Below are 24,031 nucleotides of genomic sequence, written 5' to 3' on the forward strand. Positions count from 1 at the left end.
TTAAACACCCTCAGCTCCTTCGAGAGAAGCTCAGAACACACTGCCCACATCGTAGCCTGGTTTTCTGCACTCATCATTCAGCAAACATTCACTAAGCATCAGTACTGTGTACTGAACATGGGGACTGGAACAGCAAGATGGTAACTCCACTCCAGGCCTTCTCACACTTCAGAGACCAGCATAACAGCGACACACAGCATACACAAGCCACAGGTCGCTGTAGGCATGAAAATCTTGCGCTAGGGCCCAGAGAGGAAGTGGGTCCGTTTACCAAGGAGTCAGGAAGCCCTCCGGAAGACATGGACGCTGAGTGGAAGCACCGAGACTGGCTCAGCAGAGAAGGAACAGAGCCCTATCAAAGTAGAGACAGCAGCATATGCAAAGGGATTTCCAAAAGTCTGTGGAAAATGCAATTAAAAGACAAGTTTACTTGGGGGCAGATTTTGAAATCCATGCATATGAAAGATCCTCAAAAAGTTCATGGAAAATTGTATTATGAAAAAACTATGCATGGGTTTCCAAAAGTTTTGCACCAAAATAAAGTTATCTTTTAATCCCATTTTCCATAAACTTGTTGAAGTGCCCTCATCTATCCAAACACTTGAAGGTGTTAATGAAAAAATATGTCAGTGTGGCTAGAACAGCGAGTATGTGGAGAGGAGAATGGGGACATGACAAAAGCTGGAAGTGCTGGTCTGACGGATTGAGTATAGCCAGCAGGGTACTAAAACGGCAAGAATCTCAAAAGGACCAAGCCTCCCACCTTCCTTTCCTGCCTCGCCTCCAGCTCTTGAACCTGAACTCTAAAGCATGTCACCACAATGCTCCCATGCTAATGAGCGAACGTCAAGGCATCTCATTCATATGCAAACACCCTGACACAGACGCTCTATGGAATGAATTCAGATGGAATATGCCAGCATGTTTTTTTTTTAATCCTTCCAGAGAGTTATGATGTTGCTACATAAGTTAATGAGAGGAATGGAAGAGCAAACGGCGCTCCTGAAACCTGTCAGCAGTATAACTATTTAGATGGGTATTAAAGCCAGACACTGTCATATAATTTGAGGGTATGGTTGAAGACATCTTAAGAATATTTTGTTTCTGACAATTGAATCATAATTTTAATAGACATCTCCAAAAAGAGAAGTGGGGGTAGCAGCCATGTAACATTTATTTAGGAGCTGGTAAAGATCTTTGATTCAAAGTGCTGGCTAAAATGACAGTACCTGGCTCTTAGAATGTCAGACCTGCCAAAGGTTTTGAATTTTATTATCACGGTAAGTGCCCGAGAAATATCAACTCCAAGCCAGTATTATGCAAAGTGCTTCACATACATTCTCCATTTAATCCTCACGGGAGCTTTGTGAGGTAGCAACTTGTATTACAGAGGGGGAAACTGAGGCACAGAATAGGCAAGTAACTTGTTTAGGGCCACAAAGCAAATGAGTGGAGAGTCAAGATTCCAACTGTATAGTCTCATTCGACTCTCACGCACTTCCCTCCCTGTATTCCCCTTGGATAATGCATTCTACTGCTCTGGTCTTCAAGGTGAGGAGGGAGTGGCCAGCTAAGAGGACAGTGACCTGGCCAAGGCTGCTATTGACACTGGGCAATGAAAATACTTTCCCTTAACCACCAGTTAAAGTGCACTTTTCATCAACTCTTGCAACAAGGTAATGCGGTTTTTGTGAAAGGTAGTCTTTAGGGAAGCCGCACGCTGGATTGGAGTCACATTCGTTAGATCAGTTGCCTTGGGCAAATGTCTAACCTTCCTCTGCCATGGCTTGATCATGTGTGGTACAGGGAGACTCTCACCTGCCTTACAGAGTTGTCACCGGGAGAACGCGAGGTCCTCTCTTAAAATTAATGACAAAGAACCCCACTTCTGCAATTACCACGCTGAGCTACCGCGCAGGTGAACTGCTAAGATGAAAGTTTTTGGGCAAAACGTCACCACCTTTCCAGAAGGCTGACCCCACTGGATTGTAAAAGAAGCAGGCCAAACGCCCGTCCATGGTAGAACAGACGTGGGCGTTGTGCTATGTTTATACCATGGAATAAGACAGAGTAACGAAAAAAAAAAAAAACAACCTACAAAGACACACAGCAACACTGGTGGCTGCTCTGAACATAACAGCAAGGAAGAAAAGAGTCCACGTCGGTGAGTCCTTGTGTACAAAGTGTAGCAGCAGTAAAAGTGGCCTATGGAGGTTACCCTGGAGGCGGCGGGAAGAGCAACGGGAAAAGCCTTGCTTTTGAGACAGCAGTGACCATCTGTCTCTTAATCCAGGCACTGATGACAGATCTGTTGCTGTTTCAAAAATGCAATGAACTCTAGACTGACAAGACATGCACTTTTTTTTACCTATTCCATTTTTTTTAACTGTAAGGACTCCAAGAAACTAAAACTCCTCTCGGAAAGAATCAAGTCTTTGATCCCACAAAGCCAAGCAAGGTAAAGAGCGAATCCTTGTGTGTGGGAAGAGGAAGCCCACCCAGTCCAACTCACCAAGGACAAGAGATTGGTCCACACCCTCCCGCCAGAGGGTGCTGATGACAGACCTGCTAGCAGGCCTTAAGGAGGTGTGGGTGCAGGAGGGGAGAGCCCTAGAAGAACTGAAAGGTGGAGAATTCAGGCCACCACGTCTACAGTATCTGTCCCGTCGAAGGTGCGTCCACCACGCGCTGATGCCCATGCCACATAGTCTAGGCATCGCTGTGTCTCATTCTCATAACAGCCCTTTAAGACAGGGTTTCTGATCCCTCCTTAAATGGTAGCTGCAAGGCCTAGAGCAAACAAGCCGAACCCTCACGAATCCGGTAAGCTCTGAACTTTGAATCAATCGGTTGCAAGAATTATCCACTGACCCAGGCTCTGTTCCTCCTCTCCAGTGGAGGATAATTTTGTCTACCTCCTCACCCTGACGAGAGTTGGTCAATTAGTGATGCTGTGTGAGTAAAAGTGAGTGAACCAAAGTGCTTTAACCTCAGCCTGATTGATTTTTAATTATTCAACCTCTTGTTAGATCCTGATGGTGTAGTGAATCCAAGAGACAGATTCAAATCATAATATTTATCCCATGCACTCTTTGATAGCAGTGTTTCCTTTTTTTAAAAGATTTTATTTACTAATTTCAGAGGTAGAGTTACAGACAGAGAGAGGGAGAGACAGAGAGAAAGGTCTTACTTCCACTGGCTCATTCCCCAAATGGCTGCAACGGCCTGAGCTGTGGCCGATCTGAAGCCAAGAGCCAGAAGCTAGGAGTTTCCTTCTGGTCTCCCATGCAGGTGCGGGGGCCTAATGCTTGGGGCCATCCTCCACTGCTTTCCTAAGCTGTAGCAGAGAGCTGGACTGGAAGAGGAGCAGCCAGGTCTCGAACCGGCACCCATATGGGATGCCAGTGCTGCAGGAGGAGGCCCCGACAGCAGTGTTTCTAAAGGCCTGGCTCCTGGTAGGTCATCAGCGGATTAACGAATGGAAGGACCAATGTGCTCTTTGCTATGGTTGTGCAGCTATAATCCCATTTCCACTGTGAACTTGGAAACAGTTCCTCAGCCCCATTACACAGATGGAAAAGTGAAGAGCAGAGAGGTTGGAATGACTGCGCAGGATGTCCAAGAGGAAGCACAGCACCAGAGGCAGCCGGGCCTATTAATACGCACGGAAAGCTTCTGGCAGCGTGTCAACACCCAAGCCCGCTGTTTAGACAGCGAATCCTCAATACCATGTTAACGAGAAGCCTCTCTTTATTTAATAAAAGCCAATGATCCTTTAAAAATAGTACTGCTATTTATTGTATTTCCAGGGTGCAAAGCAGCTGAGCAGAATATTTTAATGCCATGTTCCGAGAAAGACGCAGGCTTGAACCAGCGACGCGATTGGCAAACCTTAAGCAGAGACTTGCCTGTGATATTTGGACAAATTCCCCTTTCTGCTTTCTTCCCTGCACTTTCCCACTGGCGCAGCCTCTCCATCCGAGACGGAGGACAGGATGACGGGGTTCTGCTTCTCGCTTCCCAGCCTGCACACCGCCGTGAGAAGGTTTGAGTTTACCCGTTGCCCACATCCAGCCCAATCTCAGTCAGCAGGCTCAGCCACTCCCTCCAGGCTGTGCCTGCTGGCTGCCTCCTCCTGGGAGGTTCTGAAACAATGCCACGAGGTTAGCACTTTATTAGGTACCAGGGAAAGAATTCGGAAAAGCAAGAGTGCACCCCCACTTATTCCTTGTGCTTACGGGAGAGATTATATCACAGGCCTAGAGCAGAAATAACAAAGGAACAAATACAAGCCCTCGGGGTTCTCTGTAAGACCCTATAAGGACCATCTGACATGGGCCCTTCCTCCTGCTTGAAACACGTCAGCTCCGGAAGGGAAGGAGCCAGGAACGCGAACAGCAGAGAGAACAGCTTTAGTTTGTACTACTGTAGTCTCTCATTACACAGCTGATGGATTTGTACCATTTTGTTGTTCTCTTTTTATGATCCCTGGGCTGTGGCGAAAGTCATCCCCGACTCTGCATTCGTAGCATCCTATCTCCATCAGTGCCAACTGTCTCCACGGCCAGAGTCAGCTCTCCTCCGCCACGCCACAGGCTTTCTCCCTCTCTCTGGGGCCTGCTGTGCTTCCCCAGGCTGTCTTAGCAATGTCTGCTTCCGCCTCCACGTTCAGGAACAAGAGCTGGGCTGCTTGAAAATCCCAGCCTCACCTGTCCGGAGAATCCAGCCCCTGCCTCTCTCCCAGAGCAGAGCCGCATGGCTCGGGGCTCCCCCTTTGTTAATTAGGATCAAATCTCAATCCCTGATAACCCACAGAAAGGAAAAGGCAGCCAATCAAGCTAAGAGGCTGTAAAAGAACTTTCTCTAATCCTCCCAAAGCACTCAAGAGAAGGCGTTCAGCCAAGTCAGGGTCATTTAATGTATTCTGCTTTGGAAAAGATATTAAAAATGATTAAGTTCATTTAAAAAGAAAGAAAAGAAACCTCATCTAAAGCAATGACCTCTGCTCAACAGCTGTGTTACAACAAGTACTTTTTCTCAGGAGCTGAAATGTGCTGGAAATTTCAACAAAACTGTATAAAAAGGCCAGGCACACCCACGCCGGGGAGCAGGGTCTTTCTGCCTAGCAAAACTGCAGAAGTCAGAAGCAAGGATCACTCTCTCTGGACTCAGTACTGACGAGGGCTCAGAAGGGGGCAACATACTCTCTGTCCTCACACCTCTTGCAGTCTGGACAGAGAGTTAACATACCTTACAGAAAAGAAACCTACGTGAGGAGCACAGCGAATCCCGGAAGAGGCTCCTGGGAGAGGAGACAAGGTGTTGAATCTTCAAGCGAGGAGTTGAATTTGGAGGAGGAGAGAGGAGAAAGAAGCTTTCCAAGCATCAGTGCAAGTTTGGCCCAGTGGAAGGGTGAGCAACACAGATGGAGTCCTTAAGAGCTTAGAGACGGATCAACGAGCTACGATGTTGTTCTAAACGTCAGTGCTAATGTGTTTGTACGTGAAAGAGGAGGAGAAAAAACCACCTCCTTGCAGGCCTCTTTCCTGCTGTTCCTCCTAGACCCCGGAAGTCTCAGATTCTGTAATATTCCCTCCTTCCGTTACATTTTTCCCCTCTGAATTATCTCAAGGAGTCTCCTGCTGGGGATGGTACCCATAGTGATTGCAAATGTGTGGGGGCCATTTGGATTCATAGCTATGATAGGGGACACAGGTGGCCTCGATAGGTAGACAGCAAGGACACAAAACGTCTTCCATTGCTCAATGAAGGGTCATCCCAACAAAACTGGCAACATTCCCCTCCCAGTGGCATGCATTGCGATGGTAATAGTGATGGCAATCACAAACATCGATAATAGAGCCATACATTGAATCAACTGCATGAGAGCTAAGCCCGGGGGTGTCTGAGTCAAGACCTTTCTTGCCACACCACAGTGACGGTCTCTGTGGAGGTTCTCGGAATTCCCAGCTCCTCCAGTCAAAGGAGCCACCGCCATGACCAGCGTATTTCATCTTCTTCCTCCAGCTTTCAACACGAGTTAATACCTTAGTGGATGAACCATCAACAGAAAGGCACTTCTAAAAATGGGAAAAAGAAGCAAAGGGGGTGTCATCGCATCCTTTCCCAGTAGTTACAAAACTCACAGAGTGACAGCTACCATGTATCCCAAAGAACAAATCATGGTTTGCAGCCAAGACTCAACGAAGAATGAATGTGCCCCTTAGAAGTATGAATGCCTGTATCAGCCATAGAAAATACTTACAACATGCTATTGCTACACTGACCACTATTCCTCTTATAACTTGAAATGGGTTTTCTAATCTTGCCAAAGAGAAGGGGAGAAGGAAATTTCTAAAGTTGCATGCCATGCACCCACGTGGTAAGATGAACATCTTGAATTCCAGGGAAGCTGCAAGGATGAACAACAGGATTACGCAGTCCTGAATGCCCCATCAAAGTCCAGTAGGATTCTTGGTTTTGCAGAGGAACAACTCTCTAGATTTAAGTAGTCCGTTGGGACCCTAACAGAACAAATCGAAACTCCAAACAAGGGAGAAAAAGAAACGCTAATACACTGTGGGTGGGAATGCGAATCAGTACAGCTATAATGGAAAACAGTATGGAAGCTTCTCAAACTACTAAGAGCACATCTACTATGTGAACCAGATAGCCCATTTCTGGTAATCAATCTAAAGAAATGAAAAATCAGTATATGAAAGAAAAACTCGCACTCTCATGTTCATTCCAGTGCAAGACATGGAATAAACCTGAATGTCCATCGATGCTTAAATGGATGAAGAAAGCTGTTGGAAACACACGTGGAATATTATTCTGCCATTAAAAAGAATGGAATCTAGGCCAGTGCCATGGCTCAAAAGGCTAATCCTCCACCTGCAGCGCCAGCACCCCAGGTTCTAGTCCCGGTTGGGGCACCAGATTCTGTCCTGGTTGCTCCTCTTCCAGTCCAGCTTTCTGCTGTGGCCCGGGAGTGCAATGGAGGATGGCCCAGGTCCTTGGGCCCTGCACCCGCATAGGAGAGCAGGAGAAGCACCTGGCTCCTGGCTTCAGATCAGCGCGGTGCACTGGCCACTGCACGCTGGCCACAGTGGCCACTTGGGAGTGAACCAACGGAAAAGGAGGGCCTTTCTCTCTGTCTCTCTCTCTCTCTCACTGTCCACTCTACCTGTAAAAAGAAAGAAAGAAAGAAAGAAAGAAAGAAAGAAAGAAAGAAAGAAAGAAAGAAAGAAAGAAAGAAAAAGAGTGGAATCTTGGCATTTGCAGAAAAATTATCAGAATTTTGAAGAGACCCTCAAATAAAGTGAAATAAGCCAGACACATAAAAAGACAAACACCACATGTTCTCTCTTATATGTGGAAGTTTAAAATACCATATATGCAATCTGAATTTAAATCAGTGATTACTAGAGACCAAGAAAGGTGAAGAAATGGGGATGGGGGAGATTGGATCATGTGACCAAAACACGGGAGGGTGACTATAACAAGTTCTGATGTTTTATAGCACAGTAGGGGCCATGGCTTGTGATACTATACTGTGTTCTGTATAAATAACCAAAACAGAGGAAACCTGCAGACTCCAAAACGAAGAAAAGATAAAGAAATGGAAAGGCTGGTTGCTTGGCATGGCCACTTTAACTTATGCATATGTGTTGAAATGTTGCATGGTACCCCTGAAAAAAGTGCAAGTATTACATGTTAATCCAAAATGTAAAAATAAATATGAGATCTTAAAAAATCATTTACTTTGTAATGTAACTTAGGTAGGGAAAAGTGCTTTTTATAATCATTTCAATAATTACAACAATAAACATAAATGGTTCTGACTTAAGAAACAACAACAACAGCAACAAAAGCCAGACCCCATTCATCCAGTCAACATCCACAACGAACCTCTACTCTGAGCCAGAATGCCAGGACCTTCCTACATGCAGGTGATGTAAGAACGAGACAGTGTGCTTTACATTCTCGGCAGGAACCCAAATATCAAACTAAAGCTATGGCCCTTCTGGAGAACCCCAAAGATGGTTATGGGGCAAGGAAAGGCTAACATTGAGGATGCCAATGAGGGGCTGGCAAGAATCACTCCTAACCCACCTGGCCACAACTGACCTGGTGCTCACAGGCTGCAAAATGCAAGTGGGAGTGGACTGAGCAACCTTTCTGCTTGGTCAGGAGCTCAGGAATCTCTGGGTCCATGGGACTCTCTGTTTGTAAGGCCTCGCTGAATTGGGAGAGATCAGTGAGTGGAGGTCGGGGAAGACGCCATCTTTTGCAACTGGGTATGGTTGAGGGAAGACAGAAGTCGAGAGCCTGGATTTTTTCTTCACTCCAACTCTTCTCTCTTTTCCACTTATTCCCGGTTTCGCTGTGTCCCTTTCCCCCGATCTGCTCCCTCATTGCAGGTCTTGAGGCTTCACTGTGTGCTGTGATCTCTTCTTGCTTGGCCGCCACTACTGATCTGCCAGTCCCACCCGTACCACGGACACAGAGATAAATGCCACCCACAGAACATCTGACATGTGACAGAGGCTGTGCACAGCTTATTCTATCAGCCCTCTTAACTGCCCTATGGAGTAAGAATCACTCTCATGATAGAGATTGGAAACAGACCCAGGGAAATCAAGTGCCTATGGGATTCACTTCTAGGCCCATGTGAAGTAGAATAACTCCTATTAGCGCCGACCTTGGGGCTCTGTAGCAGCTGTCCATCCCAGTCATCCTCCAACTCTAGACAAAATAAATGGGGCAGGGGAGGACTTTTCACTGCAACATCCACATTTGTATACTTTTCTGATCACTTGGGGGTGCCCTTGGAAGCCACGTCAGTCAAAGGCACCATATGGTGAAGTATTCTCATCGATACTGGCGATAGTCACTTGTTGGTAACTTTCATTTTGGAAAGTATCCTTGAGACCTTTATAAGCTGAATAATCCTTTATAGCTGATTTTTGGAGATGCAATACTTTTCCAAACACCCCAGACCCATAGGAACTCCATGGTGAATTCCATTCATCAGCTACCATTTGTACCAGGTATTAAATGGACCATGGAGCACCCAGTGAATGCAGCTGCCTTTTTGAGCCAATCCTATCATAAATCTTTTTATTTGTATTTTTATTTTCTCTTTAAAAAAAAAGAATGAGAATTAAGGTTGAGCATGAGAAACTTGCAGCTCTTCAGTTCAATCTTTCCAACAATAACTTAGAGATGAGGAAATGGAGTGAAGAGAGGAAATATTCCTTGAACAAAGTCATAAGCCTAATAGGTTATACAGCTGGCTTTGAGAGCTGGTCTCTCATTCACACCCATTGCTCTACTCTCCTCTTGACCGACTCACTACTCATGGTTGGAGCAAAAGATGAGAAGCAAGAGAATCACCGGGTATTTTCCAAAACACCCAAGTCTTAGCCCCAGTACAAACCTTCCTTGCTGGTCTGGGGAACATGCGCATTTTGAACAACTTCAAAGATGATTCTGATAAGACTCCTCGCATTTGCATTTGGAAACTTGTGCACCAGGCAGCCTCCTAGGAGCAGGAATTCCTGGCTGGAGTCCACAGAGGAACATTTTCAGGGGTTCCTGAGCCTGTGAGGGACATCAGCCTTTCTATGTACATGCCACGTGCATTATTCCAGAAGAGTCTATAATCTGCATTCGATTCCCAAACTAGATCCTAAATTAAAACAAGCTCAGAAACTACTGTTTTGGAGCAAATGTGTTCCTTCCAAAGCAGAAACATTAATTCTGTCTTTTTCAGCCCCAACAGGCCCTGGACACATGTAATTTGAAGGCATTATTCAGGCTGCTCGCTCAGCTTGCATTTGAGGACATGATGTTTCCCCAACTTAATGTAATATTGCTATTGGCAAATAGATCACTCTTGGACTTATTGAACTCACCCACGTTTATATCCACCGAGGTAAAATCCTTCGTCAGATTTTTGTCTTTTCATTCTCTCAACTGGCTTTAATAGATTTCTGTCTAAGATCAAAAGGTTGGCTGAATACTGGCCGTGCATAAAGTTTTGTGGGTTAATTAAGATGATCATTAGCTGCCTGAGCTCACTCGGAGCTTCATGATCTGCAGGTAGAGAGCTTGCTTGTATCAGACGCAGCTGCTCCAGGGGGACCAACCTGTGTGTGCCGAATAGTCAAACAGAAGCAGGACACTCGCAGGAAACACAGCTGCCTTCTAAGCACGGGTCTCGCTGCTCGCATCCTAATTGGGTACGCTACTCTTAATTTGACCCCCTTATGCCATTGCGGTAGGAATTTTGCTTTAAACGTTTTGTTTTTCAGCAATTCTATTCTTCCTTATTTTCTCTGCTGACCTATTTCTTTTTCACCAATGATTGCTGCCAAGCATCCACTGTGCCTCTTTCCCTTCGGCACAGCACACATCATTATGTTCATTGGTCCAAATGCCTATTGAGCACCTACTGTGTGCCAGGCAGACGGTAGGCACTCAAGGAAAAAGGGAGATGGGGCTTAAGGTCTGTGTCCTCACAGCCCAGCAGAAGAGAGGTATGGACAAGCACAGTATGCTAAGGGCGTAGGGGAAGGTAGATTCCCTGCCTGCGGGAGAGACAACATGGCATCTTCAACGGTCAGTACAAGTTTTATGGGGAGTACAGAAGAGGTTACTCCAGGCAGAGGGAATGGTCCCTGCTGAGGCACGGAGGCATCCAACCATAGGGTGTGTCATTGGCCACACCTATTTTTCAAAGCCTACAATAGGGATTATCTGCAGAAACTGCCTAAGTCACCATTCCTCTTTAGGAACGTGAGCAGTCTTGGTGAGGTTGCTTGGTTTGCCCAGAAGTAAACCTACCTTCTCAGCTGCGAGTTTCTAGCCTCTCCAAATGCGGATGGTGAAGCCTTAACCCCCAGCGTGATGGAAGCTGGACAGGAAGCTTTGGGGAGGTGATTAGGGTTAGATGAGGTCATGAGGGCTGGGCTTTCACGATGGGATTAGAGGAAGACGAAAGGTCAAGAGCACGCACCAGGAGAGGCCCTGGGAGCACACTGCAGGAACGCAGCAGCGCAGACACCAGGGAGAGAGCTCGCACCAGCAACCTAAGCAGGCCGGCACCTCAATCTTGGACTTTCCTGACTCCAGAACTGTGAGAAATGAATGTCTGTCATTTAAGCCACCCCGTCTGTGGTATTTTATTACAGCAGCAGGAACTAAGACAACTCCTGTCTCAGGAAGCCCCGAGAACTATGCTTGCAATCCGACAGGACTGGGCTTTGGGGACCTGCGATGCCTGCAGCTGAGCTATTTGGGGGTGTCCAAGGCAGGTGAGAGACAGGAGGAAGAAGTAGAAACCTTATGTTTCCAATCAGATAGCTGAATGTCAGATACTCTCCCTGTGTTTTCTTTTCTTAGATAGGAGGGCACTGGGACTCAAGAAATAAAGAATCTTGCCCAAAATTGCACATTCATTTATTGGCAGCCTCAGAAATCTCCATTCTTTGATGATTTTATGGACTTAACTCTTCACTGGCCAAATAAAAAAGGCAAATTTTTGGCTTATTGAGATTCTGGAATAACACTATTCTTCTTGGTTTGTTTGTTTTATGAAGGGCACTATTAGATATAAATACATAGTGTGGCAATACCCCCCCCCCAGCCAGATACCTGTCACTGCTATCAGTTTACAATCAGACAGTTCAAGGAGGAAGCCAGATCTGCAAAGCAACACAATCTCAAAGCCAAGGTTGAAACCTTGAAGGAAAAGTTTAAGGGGATAAAGAAGTTATTTTCCTCAAATGAGAAAAAAAAATGTGGTAGAAGAATTTAATCGGTGAAACTGTCTCAATATTCAATTAGCTCACAACTAAATGAATGTTTCTAAAATTCTACATTCAATTATTTTTTTAATAAAATATAGAAGTGAGACATGTAACATAGCAGCAGCTCATATAACGAGGATTTAAAAATATCTGAGAGTCTTAGGGGACTACCAGCTTGATGTAGGCCAACAGCATGCTATGGTTGCCAACACGAATTTAGGTTGCAATGATAGAATTAAAGTGGCAATGGGAGAGGCCATTTCCTTTGGGAACTTCAATTATCCCATTTGCTGAATGAGTAGGGCAGACTAGGTGAATCCTCAAGTTCTCATGAGCTGTGGGAACTCTGTTTCTGGCTAGTTTCAGGTTTTCCCACCTGGGTAGCAGAAGCAATGGCAGGTACATACTGTCTCAGGAATGTATTCAGAGCATAAGGTCAAAGAAAGAGTGAAATGTGTTCTGGAAAGCAAATCCTTGAAACAGAGGTGCTGTGAGAAGTCTACACATTACTGCTGGGCTCTCGATGAATGTAATCCTGGGATCTTCACAGAGACCAGTTCAGGTAATGACCCAAATGTAGACATATCCTTGGCCTACCACAGAAAACCAAGAACACTGGGCTCACCACCCATGCCCCAGAGACCTGACTTGTGATACAATGTGGTCAAGGCTATGGAAAGCATGGCATTTAGACATTGACTCTTGAGTCTATAGGGAGTGATAATAGAGGTGAAATAACCACGTTTTCCTTATATTGAGTTTTCAAGAAAACAAGTCAACTCCTTTTAGAATATCAAGATGATGAACAACAGACAATGTGATATGATGGCATTTATACTGTATAAACTTATTTTTTTATTTTTTTATACTGTATAAACTTATGTAAAGTATTATGAAAAATCTACACTGAATTTCAAAAATTCTTTTGCATCAAAGCAAACTTATATTTTATTTCTCTGGGACGTATTCTGTATCCAGGTTGCAACTCTCATAATTCTCCTAGGAATGTGGAGAACATACATCCCCTAAAAAGCTTGGGGTAGGGCAGGGAGGCCGGGAGAAGAGGGGGAATTCCACAAGGAAGCCCCGCCCTGAGAGCCTTTTCCTTGCTGAGTGGTGCAGACTTGTCAACTTTTTTTTTTTGTTTGTTTTTTTGACAGGCAGAGTGGACAGTGTGAGAGAGAGACAGAGAGAAAGGTCTTCCTTTGCCGTTGGTTCACCTTCCAATGGCCGCCGCGGCTGGCGCACCGCGCTGATCCAAAGCCAGGAGCCAGGTACTTATCCTGGTCTCCCATGGGGTGCAGGGCCCAAGCACCTGGGCCATCCTCCACTGCACTCACTGGCCACAGCAGAGGGCTGGCCTGGAAGAGGGGCAACCGGGACAGAATCTGGCGCCCCGACCAGGACTAGAACCCGGTGTGCCGGCGCTGCTAGGTGGAGGATTAGCCTAGTGAGCCGTGGCACCGGCTTGTCAACTTTTTAGACCATGGTTACCTCAGCGTTTGCCAAGAATTTTTGCCTTGAGTCAGCCTCCATCACACACCTTTCACATTGTTGCTGCTAGATCATATTGTTGTTTTCATTATTTTGATGACCATAATCCTACTTAACATCACAAGGATCCCGGTCTGGAAACAATGCCGGAGACCATGAGGGAGACCTCCAAGTGCAGATTTGCAGATTCAATGGGCGGAAGCCAGAGGAGGCCCGCATGTATACAGCTGTTATCTTTATGGGATGCCTTCCCCTTTTATTTTAGTTTCATTTTTATACTTTTCTGAATTCCTAACCCTCTAAATTGAATATTTTGTTGTCATAATTTAAGAAAAATTATTTCTTGGTTTGAAACCAGATAAATAACTATTGATGGTACCCGGGGATGTTTTTGCTTACCGCTGTGCCCGTGGTCGATGCTGAAATTGTTTATTTTTACAAGTATTTGGGAGTGTTTTTAAATAGTTGGCGTATGCTGGCATATGGAAATGGAGGATGTGTAGAAAGCCTTTTCTCTATACCAGTGGTTTTCGAAGTGTGGTTCCTGGGCCAGCAGTCTTACCTGGGGATTTAGAGAATAGAAACATCTGCCTATAAGCTTGCACGCACACGCGCGCGGGCACACACACACACACACACACACACATACGATCAGACACTCAGGGGTGCAGACTTTTTAACAAGGGCCAGCCCGCAGTTTGCAGGCCCCTTATTTCAGGCGCAGGGAGTCATGAGCTGCTTCACCATGCTAAAGGTGACTTGATCATCCTGATGCCTCCCACTGCAGCCCTGTCTTCTGGGTCAGCACGGGACTAGGCAGCAGCCACGCCCTGAGTCAATCCTTCTGGCTGTCCAGGCAGAGTAGCCGTCCCCTCATCTTACTCAGTCTTCAGCTGCTGCTCTCAAGAGTCAAACTGTACCCGCCAGCAAACGGATCCTGCAGTGGACAGCAACCAGGCACCAGGAGCAGGAATGAGGGGCTTCCCGGCGTTCCTTGCTGGGGTCTATCCCACCTTCCCCTCACCCTTCTTTGGAAAGCCTGGCCCTGGCCCTGCTGGTGCACACTGTTCAGCATGAAGAGAACCCCCTTCCTCCTGGCTTCATCATGGTTCCGCCCCGTACCTGTGCTCACCTGCAGGTAGGTGGGACGTCTCAGCTGGGATGCAACCCGGACACGACTCCTCCTGAACCCCTTATCTGCCAACTAAGAAAGGGAAGACTGATGCTACTCAACACTGGAATTCAGAATTTCTGGTCCTCCACGCCAATCGCTTGGCAGTACACCCCAATGTGAGCGGAGTGTGTTTACAAAATAAACACATGGAGCAAGATATCAATCACCACCTCGTCGTTGCTACAGACGCGATGCACCTGAGTAGATATCGACCATAGCTCAGTCACCATTGAAACTATGGCTACCATGGAGGGCAGACTGCAAATTTTACAAAACGGCCTTGCCCAATGCTCTTTTCCAGAGCCACTTTAAGAATCCCAGTCTGCCCTTTACTCAAATTGTAGCAATCAGCAACCATTCTGCCCCTGGTCTTTTGCAGTCACTGCCAACCCATGATTGAGGCAGTGGGAGGCACTGTGAAAAGATGACCGGCTTCCAGCAGTCCCTGACCCGCTGCTCCCTTGCAGTGCGACCTTGAATATGTTGCTTCCAAGGTCTGGCCTTGGTCTCTCCCTCCTTGAAGCGCAGGGATCAGTTAATGAGCTTTGAGGGCCTTCCCCTTGATAATCATACACATTTAATAAGTGCTGCAAATTTGCTGGTCGCGGGGAGAAAAAAAGTCCCCTGCAAGCCCTGTGAGCCAGGCTGCAGTGTGCCTGTGCCTGGCCCGCCCTTGTCACCTGCACCCATCAGCAGCACCCAGCACAAGGCTCAATTGGGTTTGTGGCTCCTGGGAGGTAAAACTCCTCATTTGCCTGACTGCCCAGCCCGTCCGCCAGCTTTGGCAGGCGCGTTTGGCATTCCGATGACATCTGGCTCTGGCTCCAGCAGGAATTGTCCCCGTGCCTCTGAACGGCTGTCTTGGAGCCTATGAAATGAGAGCTTGGAGTACCAAAGGTTGGTGCTCCTTGCCTCCATCCTGTGAAAGCTGGCGACTCTTCTGCCATGGACGGCCCTTAGAAGAGCCCGCCCCCACTTGGGCAGCCAGAGTTGGACTTAAATTACCTAAAGAGCCTCAAGGCTGGGCCTGGGCTCCATTTGTTTACAAAATAGGCGCTTTCAAAGCCCCTTTACTAGCGACTGGCATTCCCAGGTCCCCTGCTATAGGCTGATGCATAATGCATAAGGAGCTGGGAAATGCGTATTCATGAGGGCGGCTTGGCTTTTGTCAAAAAGAACTGTGAAATATTATGATGGAACAATTTTCATTTCTGCCACATTGTTTTTATAGTGCATTCATGACTGGGGATTGAGGGCTTTTTGAGTTGTGTCTGGTGCAGATGTTGCGGTGCTGAGAGCTGCTTCAGACGTCCCGTATTTTCCAACTTTGTTGCTGACAATTACACGGAGCGGGAGGGAAGGGGGCTCTCGTGGGCAGACAAAGGATGGGCGTCCTCCGGTGATCTTGCCCCGAGTCACACGGGAGGGTGGGGTGAGAGAGGGAGGAGGGGGAAGGGCAGGGAGGGAAACAGAGAGCAAAGAAGGGGGACAGGGAGGGGAAGGGAGGAGAGCTTGGGGTTACCTCCTGAGTGCCAGCCCTGGGCTCGGGTTTCCACCCCTGCTTCTCACAGGCTCCGGTGAGGAAGCTGTTATCTCCATTGAACAGATGAGAGAGTGGAGGCCAGGGAGACCGAGCCATTGTGTAGTCTGCATTGGGATCCCCATCTACATGGCCAACTTTGCATGCTTCAACAGCACCAGGTGGCCAGGAGAACGAAAGTCAGAAACACGCCCTGGCTGCAATAATCCTTCTGAGTAATAGGCAAGAGACCTGGAGGTGAGCCGTACCGAAGCTGCCACTGGGTCTTGGGAGGTGAAGAAAATGCCAGAGCCTATACCCGGAGAAGGGCTGGGCACCAGCATCCTTGAGCAGGTGCCATGTGCAGCCACTGAACCCTGAACCCGTCCTGCCCTGCCCAGACCTTGGGGGTCATGGCTGCCACATACAGACCAGTACACTGCATCTCAGGGAGATGAAGGGACTTGCCTGAGGTTTCTGTGCCAGTATTCTAGCCAGTACATAACCGCAAGTCTCTGCTTTGTCTCACTGTGCCACTGGGCTGCCTCCTCCTCCCCTTCCGGTTCCTCAGTCAGGCGGCCATGAGTTCCTGTAGGCAGGAATTTTCTCTTAATTCCCACCCGCCCCGAATCCCCGGGGTTATATAGCCCCAGGCAAGCTCAGAGTACAGGCTCAGCACCTATGCAGTTAAGCACATCCCAGTGATGGACAGGGTCAGGCTTCATGCAAATCCCGAGACTAAGCAGTGGGAGAAGAATGCATTCTAGGGCATTTGAGGACGCAAAGCAAATGAAGAGAACTGGTGCTCAGGGCCCCGGGCCTGGAGAAAGGCAGGGGAGGGCAGAAGACGACAGCCTCCTAAGGCCAGCACAGGCTGAGGATTCAGTGGGTTCATCCTCAAGAGAAGACAAGGCAGGGAACAGGGCAGGGCGTGCAGAGAAACCACACCCAGGTGGTCCCCTCACACAGGCAAGGCCCGGGCAGGGCCCAGAGACACAAGTAGCAGGGAGAAAAGGCAGAACTTGGGCTTGAGGGAGCCTAGGAAGAGAAAAAGTCCCAGAATCAGCGGCTGGTCCTCAAGATGGGGACAACCCAAGTGAGTGTGGGGGTCCTAGAGAAGAAGCAGACACAGAGACAGTAGTTTGTCTCCACGGAGGTTTCCAGGCTGGGAGTTCATCATTCTCCAAACACATCCACGTTGCTCTGCTCTCCCTCCCATGCTCACCTCTTTGTGGGCCTGAAAATCTGTTACCGGGTGACCAGCTGGGACATCCAGCGATCAACCTCTTGGGGGAGGAGGGTGGATCTCACTGCACATCCACCCTCTTCGAACTTCTCTGCCATTCCCCAAACAGACCAAGGTCTTTGCCATCATAGGACCTTGCCTTTCCCTCTGCCTGGAACACCACTGCCCTCCCCTGCAGCTGCGGAGCCAGTACCATCTCCCCCCGCCGAGGTCTCAGTTTACCTGGTTGATTTCCCCTTGGAGCACACTGCTGAGCTTCATGGCTCCTGTCGCGATTGCTATTGTCTTGACTCCAGCTAGAAAATAAAGTCCAGGACAGTAGGACCCAGGTGCGGTCCATTCATGCTCCCGTCCCCAGCATCAGCTGTCATGCCTCCTAGGACACAGACAGGGTGTGGAAAATGTTTGAGAATAAACGCGTCCAGTCACAGTGTGCTTGGCAGGAGCATTAATAAGGCATACCTAAAGAGATTAAAATCAAGCAATTTGCTCTCACACTGCACAGCGCTGTTCTGCCTATTTGAATAAGCAAACCAGGCTAGGACCAAGCAACAAAGCAGAGGAAAAACAGATCAAAGCTCTCAGCAACCAAGTCCAAAGGGTTGTTGCCCTGGCCCTTCTACCCCTCGGAGGTAAGGCAGAGTCTGTGTAGGATTAGAATGAGTGTGGTTTCAAAATTCCACATTCCCAGATCCACACGCTGTAACCAGTAGCCTTAGTTTCCAGATCAGCACCAAGGGGAGGGAAGCCACCGCTACAACATTACGGAGAACACAGAGTCAGACCTGTGCTTTAACCAGGAGTGACTGCTCCCCAGGGGACACTGGGTAATGTCTGAAGACAATTTTGGTTGTCTTCACTGGGGTAAAGACAACAAGAACTGACAAATTCTTTGCAATGGTAAGGCAGTTCCTACAACAAAGGATGACTCAGCCCCAAAAGTCAACAGGATTGAGGTGCCCACACCCTGGTTTTGGGGATTGCAGCTGCACAGAAGGCATCTAAAGCCTCCGTTCTCCACGACCAAGTTCACCAGCAAGCAACAGGGCAGGGTGGGCCCTTCCTGAGTGCTCCCCAGCCACGGCTTTGCCTGCCCGTGCACAGCACCTGCTCCAGCTCTGATGCTTCTTTCCCATGGGGATCCAAGTCCCTCCACCATGTAACAAGCCATGCTTGCTCTCGTGGCTGATGTCCGTCTTCCCCCTTACGCACTACGCATCTGCAGCAGCGCAAACACCGGCCTGCAGCCCAGCTCTTCTCCTTCAACACGGCCCCATCCTCCAAACACCCGGCCCCTTGGCCCAGAGCACTGCCCCCAGAGGACTCAAGTCAACTGACAAAGAAACAGAAGGATTCAGAGGCAAGTACCCCCCGAGTTCTAATTGTGTGGTTGCCCCTTGCTTCATTACCTGTATTTTCTCATCTGTAGAATGGACATGACTGAGTCCATGTTGGAAACCCAGGCGCTCCGGGGCATCTGAGCCACTGCATGCCGCCTGGTGCACGCAGCGGGCATTACGAGGGCCCTTCCGAATGCTCACAGCAAGACCCAAGTATGTTCATTTTGGTGCAAAAGGATTTTCCAGTCTATAGGAAGGGCCTTCAAAAAGTTCATGGAACTTCATGGAATGAAAAAAGTATGCATGGATTTCACAGATGTCATTGTTTTCACGTGCGGAGCTTAGTGAAGCTCTGGCAAGTTCAATTCGAAGTCGAGCTCGCTCTCTCGCCCTTGTTCTCGCTCTCTCTCTCAGAAGAGGCTTTTTGTTTTTGCGTTTAATTCATCAAGAGCCAAGCCCACCGCCAGGTCGAGTGGGAAGGCACCAGGCTTCCAGGTGCGTGTCCGGAGAGAACACTGTCTCCCAGAGCGAGCCTTCCGTCTCATCACTCTCCCCACGCAAACCCAGACGAGCTCTCCTTCCCGCCGTCACAGCGCTCCTGCTCCGTCCTACTTCCGGAGTGGGGATCTGCGCTGTGATACCAGCTTGGCTGCCTGGGAAGACAGCCTTGCCCGGTTCCTACTCAGTCTGTGGCTGTTTGAGGCCGTGTGTAAGCGTAACAACCACCTCGGAAACACAGGCAGGGCAGCTCTGAGCCTCCCAGCTCCAATCTTCTGAACACCTCCTTGGGACTCTACACGCAGAATTGAGACGGGGAGAAACAGGGTTTGACTCACAAAGTAAACCTGACTCTGGAGCTCACCGCGTACCCATTAGCCCAGCGCAACCACAGGCTACCCCACCCAACTCCCAGCAGGAGGCTCCCAAGCTCTCACCAAAAGAGCCCCGTCAGTGCCATTAGCTCTCCTAGCCCATGTAAATGCCCAGAGCAGCCCAGTCCGACCCATATGTGACCTCCTGGGGATGCGGCAGAGAGTCACTCCGCCATATCTGAGTGTGTCGCATGCAAGAGGACCAACAGCGCCCATGCAGAACACTGAGCCAGCCACAGCCGCCGTGCTACAGGCCAGGGGTGGGGGGAACTGAGCCCCAGACTGAGAACACAGCCGTTCCTCCCCACCCTGATAGGAACCCCTGTCCAGCTCCCTTCAGTGTTCAACATCAGCCCCTCATCAGCGTTGTCTGGGAGAAAGTCGGACCTCCCCTTAATTTCTAGCACAATGGGCCGGCACCGTAGCTCAACAGGCTAATCCTCTGCCTGAGGCGCTGGCACACCGGGTTCTAGTCCCAGTTGGGGTGCTGGGTTCTGTCCTGGTTGCTCCTCTTCCAGTCCAGCTCTCTGCTGTGGCCCGAAAAGGCAGTGGAGGATGGCCCAAGTGCTTGGGCCCTGCACCCGCATGGGAGACCAGGAGGAAGCACCTGGTTCCTGGCTTTGGAGCAGCACAGCGCACCGGCCCTAGCGACCATTTGGGGGGTGAACCAACGGAAGGAAGACCTTTCTCTCTGTCTCTCTCTCTCTCTCTCACTGTCTAACTCTGCCTGTCATAAAAAAAAAATTCTAGCACAAATGAGTCAAGGAACTTGGGGTCTGCAACAGAATGCCAAGGGGGGCTGGTGGCTCCGAGTGGCAGGAACACCATCGTTCACCTCTGGGCCACCGCGCCTGGTCCAGAAGAGACCAGGGCACAAATCCAGCGTACCCCACGGTCACCCAGGGCCTCCTCCATCAGATTCACAATGCTCTGCTCTATGGCGTTCATGAAGAAGACCCACGTGGAACGAAAGTGTTGTGGGCACCCCTGTCATTGTTGGGAGGCCACCCAGAATGACCTTCTAGCTTCTCTTTGTGTGTCAAGGCTTAGTCTCAATGGCAGGAAAGGGAGCGTTATGTCTGAGTGTTTGTGTCCCCGCCGAACCCACTGGTAACAACCCAGGTCTCCAATGTGAGGACGTGAAGACGGTAGGGCCTCTGCAAGGTGATTAGTCCCGAGGGGGGAGCCCTCGGCTGGGACTAGCGCCCCCTGTGGAGGCATTCCTCTGCAAAGCAGAAAGCTGGGTTTGGCCTCCCCAGCCATCAGAACTGTGCCGTAGATGCCGATCATTTAACTCACCCTGGCTATGGGGCTTTTCTTAAGCAGCCAGGGGAGACCAAGCAAGGCAAGGGAGTGCGGCATTTCATCACAAAACAAACCCACCGCCAGCACGGATTTTCCAGTGGACTTCATGTGTCCCGGGGCCACTGCCTCATGGGATCGGAAGGTCCCAAGCCCTCCCCTGGCCCAGGGACCTTGGGAGAGGAGACCCTTCGAATCTGATGCCCGTTAAGCCTTTCCTCCTAGGCTCCCGAGTCTTGCTCCAGAACACACAGGAGCTGTAGCAACGTGCTCCTAAGAAGATCTCGCTAAGACGCACGGCTCTCCGGAGGTGGAGGACGCAGCCGGGTTCCCAGCTCTGGAACAAGTGGTCAGGGAGTGCAAGATCCCAGCTCTGGAACAAGCAGTCAAGTAGTGCAAGACACAGAGGGCTGTAGCCGGGGTTTGTCCACAGGTGCGGGAATGACAGCTTGAGGAGGCCAGCTGACAAGAGCAGCCGAAAAAAAAAAATGTCTCTCAGTGACTCAGAGTGAGTCTAGCCACAGCTAAATCTGATCCAACGTAACACGTGCAACGTAATCCAGAAACAAGCAAACAGCAGCAGACACTGTCTTCGCAGAGCTCGCTGAAGGCAGGGACAGTGGCGCTCGCTGGCTACACCCTGCCGGTGGCCCGCACCTGCTCTGTGCCTCAGTGTCCCCCTGTGTGACACGGGGCCTGTGTTGTCCTCTGCTCCTGTGCTGTGAGGATCGGAAGACAATTCAAAATAGGTGACAGAAAAAAACCCTTAAATATTGAGGGGACTGCAAGCAAAAGTTGTAGGACTGCTTACTCAGGAAGCCTCCTCGTCCTTCCTGATGTCCGTGGCTTGAGCATGGCTCCTCCCGCGGCCTTGTGCAGGAATCTAATTCTCAAAGTCGCATGTTGGGGCCAGCGCTGTGGTGAAGTAAGTTAAGCCTCCGCCTGCGATTCTGGTATCCTGTATGAACGCCGGTTTGTGTCCCAACTGCTCCACTTCCGATCCAGCTCTCTGCTATGGCCCGGGAAAGCAGTAGAAGATGGCCAAGTGTTTGGACCCCTGCACCTGCATGAGAAACCCAGAAGAAGCTCCTGGCTCCTGGCTTCAGATCGGTCCAGCTCCAGCTGTTATGGCCTCCTGGGGAGTGAACCAGCAGATGGAAGACCTCTCTCTCTCGTTCTCTAACTCTGCTTCTCAAATAAATATATGGATCTTAAAATGTTAAAGGTCCTAAGTGGGCAGAATCCTAATCTGATTGGTATTGACAGGAGAGGTCTTTGGGACCGAGCTGGAACCGGATTCTTCCATCAGAGTGGAGGCCCCATGATTGGATTCCTGTGACTCAGTAAGAAAAGGAAGAGTCCCAGGCACACATATCCCTGTGGTGATGTGATGCACCCTGGGGTGGGGTCCTCTTTGTTATTGTTTGATTTTACCTTGGCATCCCAGCAGGTCTTCATATACATCAAATAACCAAACAAATGCATCAAAGTAGGTTCCATGATGTGTCAAACTAAACAAAGGTGTCTGCGGGTTCCATAACCACAGCTGTGTCTTTTCGAGAACATTTTCTCTTCCTGAAATTTACAGATTAATGAAGGTGACTGGTATTTATCCCATTTCTTGGGGCTATGGAATCTTCCCTTAGCTACAGACAACTTACAAAATATCACTCAGGCATCCTGAAACATTTAGCGTTTTTATTAGGTTTGCTCTGAGAGAGAGAGAGAGAGAGAGGGAGAGAGAGAACCTGGGTTTGTCTGCGGTTGTCCAGCGGCCACATTTCCATAGGCAGGGCCTGCCGCTGGAACTGCCGCGTGGATTTTGGGAGAAATGTGAGAACAGTGAGTTCAATGCCGTGTTGAGCCAGTAGCACAACAAGTGGCAATTATTAATCCTTAATTATGTGGAAATCTAAAAACCCAGGGCCCTTTATTTAAAAGGCCAGAGGTTCCCAGAGAGTGTGTGCTCTACAGGTATTTGTGTTCATCGGACAAAATCAGAACACGGTGCCCGGGCTCTCCTGCTATTTGTGCTACAGGCCGCTTCGCTTTCTCCAAACTTTTGGAGGACAATGAAGTTCACAAAACAGTACTTTCTGAAATTTTGGTTTTGATTGATTGATTGATTTTGTTCCATGTCCCAGATTAAATTTCTCTCCTTTTCCACGGTGAGCTTTGGCTGACAGCATCGTGAACTTGGTTAGACACCCATTTGGCAGGGGAACAGGTGAGCAGCACAGAGTCATGGTGCAAGAATGAAGAGCGCAGCAAAAACGGAATTGTTTAAAGGCCCAAGCTGATTAAACAATTATTCTCTTTGTGGTTCATGTTTTAGAGGAGATAACATTTACTCTAGGCTGCATTTTTCATCTCAGAAACTCGTCTGTCTCTGCCGGCCGCGTGTCGACCCCCTTTCGCTGAGATGAAATTCCACCCCTCCTGGAACACTTTGGAGAGAAGTTCCTGGGCCCTGGCCAAGCGAGCAAGGCTTGCACGTTCTGCCCTCATCCTGCATCCAGCCCTAATTTCCAAACACCATCTCCTTTCCCCGATAGCCTGCTGCACTCCGCTGCTCCTCTCCTCACACTAATCCACGGGTCAGGACTCCTGCACTCTCTAACATTTACCAAGGGTGAGGATGAGATGGCCTCCTGCTTTAAATGGCTTTCCAATTTCCAGGGCCATTATTCAGCTCTGCACACAGATATCCCCACAGTCCTGGGGTGTGGGCGGCAGTGAAGTAACGGAGCACATGTGTGAGGCCGAGAGTCCAGGCTGCCAGCTTCCCCAAACTGCAGGTTTGGGAATTAAATTCCAGGAGACTGGGGTGTGGGGGGCCAGATGAGGCCTACGTGTTACTGAGCTGCTCCAGGAAACCGTGATAGTTACACACGTCTCCATGTGTGTAATCAGACACTCGAGGCCTCGGGGAAACATGCGTGTCTTCGTTGAGACAAGAGGAGAAAATCATGGGATGGGTACTTCTCTCTTTTTAAAAAATATTTACTTATTTATTTGAAAGGCAGAGTTACAGAGAGAGTTAGAGAGAGAGAGAGAGAGATCTTCTATCCAATAGTTCACTCCCCAAATGGTCACAAAAGCCAGAGCTGGGCCAGGCTGAAATCAGGACCCAAGCACTTGGGCCGTTTTCAACTGCTTTCCCAGGAGCCTTATCAGGGAGCTGGCGCTGAAATGGAGCATCTGGGACTTGAACCAGCACTCATATGGGATGCCAGTGTCACAAGCAGCAGCTTAGCCTTAGCCAGCC

At 48.9% G+C, this 24,031-nt stretch overlaps 1 long non-coding RNA gene across 1 annotated transcript in view; it reads right to left on the reverse strand.

Moving 5' to 3' along the window:
• LOC127491320 (uncharacterized) overlaps positions 1-17,733 on the reverse strand; it is a 29,375-nt gene extending 11,642 nt beyond the window's left edge. Inside the window, exon 1 of the long non-coding RNA XR_016225208.1 lies at positions 17,472-17,733. This is a non-coding gene — a long non-coding RNA (uncharacterized LOC127491320). The remainder of the gene's footprint in view (positions 1-17,471) is intronic.
• Positions 17,734-24,031: the final 6,298 nt, after the last annotated feature.

This window comes from Oryctolagus cuniculus, chromosome 18 (genome assembly GCF_051225735.1).
Source record: "Oryctolagus cuniculus isolate XC-2025 breed Fujian yellow rabbit chromosome 18, ASM5122573v1, whole genome shotgun sequence".
Lineage (NCBI taxonomy): Eukaryota > Metazoa > Chordata > Mammalia > Lagomorpha > Leporidae > Oryctolagus > Oryctolagus cuniculus.